General features: G+C 40.8%; 2 pseudogenes; both read right to left on the bottom strand.

Moving 5' to 3' along the window:
• Positions 1 to 3,186: 3,186 nt before the first annotated feature.
• On the bottom strand, positions 3,187 to 4,429 carry LOC126960769 (ATP synthase subunit a-like; annotated as a pseudogene).
• A 110-nt stretch (positions 4,430 to 4,539) lies between these two features.
• Positions 4,540 to 5,584, bottom strand: LOC126960775 (cytochrome c oxidase subunit 2-like; annotated as a pseudogene).
• Between the last annotated feature and the right edge of the window lie 789 nt (positions 5,585 to 6,373).

Raw genomic sequence — 6,373 nt, 5'->3', positions numbered from 1 at the left:
CATATTCGGGAGCACTTTGAGGTTTATGTTGAAAAAGGAAATATCGTCAGATAGAAACTGGAGATAAGCTTTCTGAGGATCTGTTTGTGACATGTGCATTCCACTCACAGAGTTATACCTTTCTTCTCATAGATGATTAGGGAATCCCTTTTGGAGAAAAAGCTACCAAGGGACATTGGGGAGTATATGGACGGCTATGCTGAAAAAAGGAAATATCCTCAGACAAAAACTGGAAGGAAGCTTTCTGTGAATCTGCTTTGTGATAGATATGTTTATTCATCTCACATAGACAAAGTTTTCTTTATATTACACAGTTTGGAAACTCCGTCATGGACAGATCCGAGAAGGGAACTTTGGGAGCACATTCAGGCCTATGGTGAAATAGGAAATATCTTCAGATAAAAACTGGAGAGAAGCTTTCTGAGACACTGCTTTGTGATGTGTGCATTCCACTCAGGTAGTTATACTTCTTTTCTCATAAGGCAGTGTTTGGACACTGTTCATGTAAAACCGAAAAAGTGATATTTCAGAGCGCATTGAAGACTATGGTGAAAAGTGGAATATCCTGAAATAAAACACAGAAAGAAGCATTCCAAGAAACTGTTCTCTGATATGTGCATTCATTTCACAGGCTTAAAGCTTACTCCACATTGCCCAGTTTGGAAACTCTGTCTTTGAGGAATCTGTGAAGGCATATTAAGTGGCGCCTGGAGGCTTGTAGTGAGCTAGGAAATGTCTTCCTATGAAAACTGGAGAGAATCTTTCTGAGCAACTGCTTTGTGATGTGTGTATTCGTCTCATAGAGTTAAACCATTCTTTGGATTGAGTAGTTTGAAATCACTGTTTTTGTGGAATCTGAGGATGGACATTTGGCAATACTCCTTAGAAAGAAATATCCTCAGGTAAAATCCAGAAGAAAGCTTTCTGTGAAACTGCTCTGTGTCGTCTTAATTCCTCTCGCTCAGTTAAGCCTCTCTTTTCGTTAAGCAGTTTTCTAACCCTGTTTATGTGTAACGTGTGAAAGGATATTCGGGAATGCTTTGAGGCTTAGGGTGAAAAAGAAAATATGTTCAGCCCGAAACTGGAGAGAAGCTTTCCGAGGAACTGCTTTGTGACGTGTGCATTCCACTCACAGTGTTACACCTCTCTTCTCATACAGCATTGGGGAAATCCTTTTGGAGAAAAAGGTATCAAGTGATATTCGGAAGTATGTTGATGTCTATGGTGGAAAGAGAAATAGCCTAAGACAAAAACCGGAAAGATGCTTTCTATGAAACTGCTCTGTGATATGTGTATTCATCTCACATAGGTAAAGCTTTCTTTATGTTACACAGCTTGGAAACTCTGTCATGGACGGATCCACGAAGGGACATTTGGGAGCACATTCAGGACCCTGGTGAAAAAGGAAATATCTTCAGATAGAAACTGGAAAGAAGCTTTCTGTGAATCTGCTTTTGGCTATGTTTATTACTCTCACATAGATAAAGCTTTCTTTACATTATGCAGCATGGAAATTCTGTCATGGATGGATCCCCGAAGGAAAATTCGAGATCACATTCGGGCCTATGGTGAAAAAGGAAATATGGTCAGATAAAAACTGAAGAGAAGCTTTCTGAGAAACTGCTTGTTGATGTGTGCATTCCACTCAGGGAGTTATAGCATTCTTCTCATAAGACACTTTTTGAGCACTGTTCCTGTAAAACCGAAAAAGTATTATTTCGGAGCACATGGAAGGCTACGGTGAAAAGTGAAATATCCTCAAATAAAACACAGAAAGAAGCTTTCCAAGAACCTGCTTTCTGACTTGTGCATTCATTTCAGAGAGTTAAAGCTGACTCAACATTTCCCAGTTTGGAAAGTCTGTCTTTGATGATTCTGTGAAGGGATACTAAGTGGCGACCAGAGGCCTGTGGCGAGCAAGGAAATGTCTTCCATTGAAAACTGGGGAGAAGCTTTCTGAGCAACTGCTTTGTGATGTGTGTATTCATCTCATAGACTTAAATCATTCTTTGGATTGAGCAGTTTGAAATCACTGTTTTTTGGAATCTGAGAAAGGACATTTGAGAACGCTCTTTAGAATAGCCTGAAAAAGAATTAACCTCAGATAGAAAACAGAAGGAAGCTTTCTGTGAAACTGCTCTATGTCATGCAAATTCCACTTGCACAGTTAAGCTTCTCTTTTCATTGAGCAGTATTCTAACGCTGTTTTTGTTTAGTCTCCAAAGGGATATTTCGGAGCTGTTTGAGGCTTATTGTGAAAACCGAAATATCTTCATATAGGAACTGGAGAGAAGCTTTCTGAACAGCTGCCTTGTGACGTGTGCATTGCACTCACAGAGTTATTCCTTTCTTCTCATAGAGGATTGGGTAATCCCTTTTGGAGAAAAAGCTACCAAGAGACATTCAGAAGTATATGGATGGCTATGGTGAAAAAGGAAATATCCTGAGACAAAAACTGGAAAGAAATTTTCTGTGAAATTGCTTTGTGATAGATATGTATATTCATCTCACATAGATAAAACTTTCCTTACAGTACACAGTTTGGAAACTCCATCATGGATGGATGCGTGATGGTACATTCGAGAGCACATTCAGGAATATGGTGAAAAAAGGAAATATCTTCAGATAAAAACTGGAACGAAGTGTTCTGTGAATCTGCTTTTGCTATGTTTATTCATCTCACATAGATAAAGCTTTCTTTACATTACACAGCCTGGAAACTCCGTCATGGACAGATGCACGGTGGGATATATCGGGATCAAATTCAGGCCTATGGGGAAAAAGGAAATCTATTGAGATAAAAACTGGAGAGAAGTTTTCTGTGAAACTGCTTTGTGATATTTGCATTCCACTTAGGTAGTTATACCTCTTTTCTTTTAAGGCAGTGTTTGAATACTATTCCTGTAAAACCAAAAAAGTGATATTTCAGAGCACATTGTGGACTGTGGCAAAAAGTGAAATATCCTCAAATAAAATCCAGAAAGCAGGGTTGCAAGAGACTGCTCTCCGATATGTGCATTCATTTCACAGAGTTCAAGCTTACTCCATTGCCCAGTTCGAAAACTCTGTCTTTGAGGAATCTGCAATGAGGTATTAAGTGGTGCCTGGAGGCCTGTGGTGAGCAAGGAGATATAATAGGAGATGAGGCGTCTTGTAGGAGTACCCCTTCAGGAGGGGTACTTCCAGGGGGTTTAAGGGGATAATGCCTGTTGGTGGTCAATGGCCCCCCAAGCAGGGCGTTGGGGCGAGGCTTGAGTGGTAAAACGCTCAGAAGAAGCCGGTAAAGAAGAATACTTCTGAGATGATGAATAGTGTTATTCCGTATCGAAGGCTTTTTTGGACAGGTGTTGTGTGGTGACCCTGGTACGTGCTTTCTCATACAATGTCACGTCATCATTGATATAAAGTTACTATGTTGGTTAGTAGGCCTAGTATTAGTAGGATGGTAGAGTAGAAGTGAAATCACATGACTAAGCCGGATGTTATTAAGAAGGCTGACAGAGCTCCTCTCAGTGGCCAGGGACTGGGTTTAACTATGTGATAAGCATGGGTTTGGTGGGTCATTAGGTGTTGTTATGTAGATAAAGGCTAATTAAGAGTGTGAAGACATAGGCTTGGATTAGGGCTACTGCAATTTCTAGAGTAGTTAATAGGACTAGAAGTATGGAGGTTAGCAGAGTTATGGAGAAGTTGGTGGTTGATAGTACTAGTACAGCGTTTCCAATCAGGTGTATTAGCAGGTGGCCAGCTGTGATGTTTGCAGTTAGTCGTACGGCTAGGTCTACCGGTTGAATAAGTAGGCTGATAGTTTCGATTGCTACCAACATAGGGATGAGAGGTGTAGGTGTACCTTGTGGTAGGAGGTGGGCTAGGGAATTTTTGGTTTTAAAGCGAAGTCCTACCATTACTGTGCCTGCTCACAGGGGGATTGCTATAGCTAGGTTTATGGAGAGTTGGGTGGTTGGTGTGAACGAGTGAGGCAGAAGTCCTAAGAGGTTTGTTATAGCAATAAAGGTGACTAGAGATATTAGTATTAAAGATCAGGCTTGTCCTTTAGCATTGTGAGTTATTATTATTTGTTTTAGGGCGAATTGAGTCAGGTTTTGTTGAATGGTGGTTAGTCGATTATTAATGGGATGTTTAGAGGTTAAGACTAGTAGGGTGGGGAATAGGATGATGGGAATTGTGGCGGGTTGGTTTAGGATTGTTGGGGTTGAGAAAGAGGTAAATAGGTTTTCGTTCATTTTGGTTGTCAGTGAATGTTGTGAGTTTGTAGGCTGGAGTTTTTTGTAAGAGGCGGTTGATAGTGGTTTGTGTTTAGTAGTTTTAATTGTATGATAAGATATAATGTAGGAAGCATCGTCATAATAGTGGTGAATCATGTCGATGTGTCTAACTGGGGCATTTCACTGCAGGGGGTGTGTCCCCCGTCTTTAACTTAAAAGGTTAATGCTAGGATAGCTGTACAGTGGGTTTGTAGGGTATTTTGAGAATTTATGAGGTGGGAGTGCTAGGAGGAAAGAAGGGAAACAGGGTTATTTACAGGGTAAATACAGGTCCTATTTCAAAGATTTTTAGTGGGATTAGTTCTGCAACAATTGGTATAAAGCTATGGTTTGCGCCACAGATTTCTGAGCATTGTCCGTAGTAGACGCCTGGTCGTGTGGCCGTGAAAACAGTTTGATTTAGGCGTCCAGGTACCGCATCTGTCTTTAGGCCTAGTGTGGGAATAGTTCGTGAGTGCAAGACGTCTTGAGATGTAATTATTATACGTACGGGGGCTTCGATTGGGAGGACTACTCGATTGTCAACTTCTAGGAGTCGGAGGTCTCCTGGGTTTAAGAATAGCGGGGGTAATATGTAGGAATTAAAAATTAGGCCTCCATAGTCCGTGTATTCGTAGGTTCAGTACCACTGGTGTCCAATTGATTTGATAGTGAAGGATGGGTCATTGACTTCATCTGTCAGGTATAGGATGTGCAGGGATGGGAGGGCAATTAGGATTAAGATAATTGCGGGTAAGATAGTTCAGATAGTTTCTATTTCTTGGGCGTCTGTGATGTTAGTATTGGTTAGTTTTGTTGTGAGTGTTGAGAGCAAGGCATACAACACTAGGAAGCTGATTAAAGATATGGCTATAAAAGCATGGTCGTGGAAAGTAATTAATTCCTCTATAATAGGAGATGTGGCGTCTTGCAGGCTTAGTTGAACTGGATGGGCCATGTAAGATATATAGGGTTTGGCCTATGATTTAGCTTTGACAAAGCTATGAAATGACTTTTCTAATATCTTGTTGAAAAAGTTATAGGGGCTATAAGACTGGCTTGAAACCAGTTCTAGGGGGTTCGACTCTCTCCTTTTTCATTCAGTTTAATATAGGCTGGTTCTTCGAATGTATGGTAAGGTGGGGGGCAGCCATTTAGTCATTCTAGGCTAGTAAGGGGTTGTTCGATTAGTAGTACTTTACGTTTTGAAGCAAAGGCTTCTCAGATCATGTAAATTATTAAGATTACTGCTACTAGTGAAATGAAGGAGCCTATAGATGATAGGATGTTTCATGTAGTGTAGGCATCGGGGTAATCAGAATAGCGTCGGGGTATTCTGGACAGGCCAAGGAAGTATTGTGGAAAGAAGGTTAAATTTACGCCCACGAATATAATGATGAAGTGGGCTTTGGCACAGGTTTGGTTCAGTGTATAGCCTGAGAATAAAGGAAACCAATGTATAAAGCCTCCTATAATGGCAAATACAGCCCCTATTGATAAAACATAATGGAAGTGGGCGACAACGTAGTATGTGTCGTGTAGTACGATATCTAGGGATGAGTTTGCCAAGATAATGCCGGTTAAACCCCCTACAGTAAATAGGAAGATAAAGCCCAGGGCTCAAAGTATTGCTGGGAATCATTTAATGTTGCCTCCATGAAGTGTAGCAAGCCAGCTAAAGCTTTCACACCGGTGAGGATTGCAATGATTATAGTGGCAGAAGTGAAATAGGCTCGTGTATCTACATCTATGCCAACTGTAAACATGTGGTGGGCTCATACAATGAAACCTAAAAACCCAATTGATATTATGGCTCAAACTATACCTATATACCCAAACGGTTCTTTTTTTCCAGAGTAGTAAGTTACAATGTGAGAGACTATTCCAAAGCCGGGAAGAATGAGGATGTAGACTTCCGGGTGACCAAAGAATCAAAATAGGTGTTGATATAGGATAGGATCTCCTCCTCCAACAGGATCAAAGAAAGTAGTATTGAGGTTGCGATCTGTTAGCAGTATGGTAATGCCAGCGGCTAAGACTGGTAGAGAGAGTAGAAGGATTGCTGTGATTAAGATTGATCAGACAAATAAAGGGGTTTGATATTGGGA

This window comes from Macaca thibetana, chromosome 8 (assembly GCF_024542745.1).
Source record: "Macaca thibetana thibetana isolate TM-01 chromosome 8, ASM2454274v1, whole genome shotgun sequence".
Taxonomy (NCBI): Eukaryota; Metazoa; Chordata; class Mammalia; order Primates; family Cercopithecidae; genus Macaca; species Macaca thibetana.
This window is presented reverse-complemented; position numbering and strand designations above follow the sequence as displayed.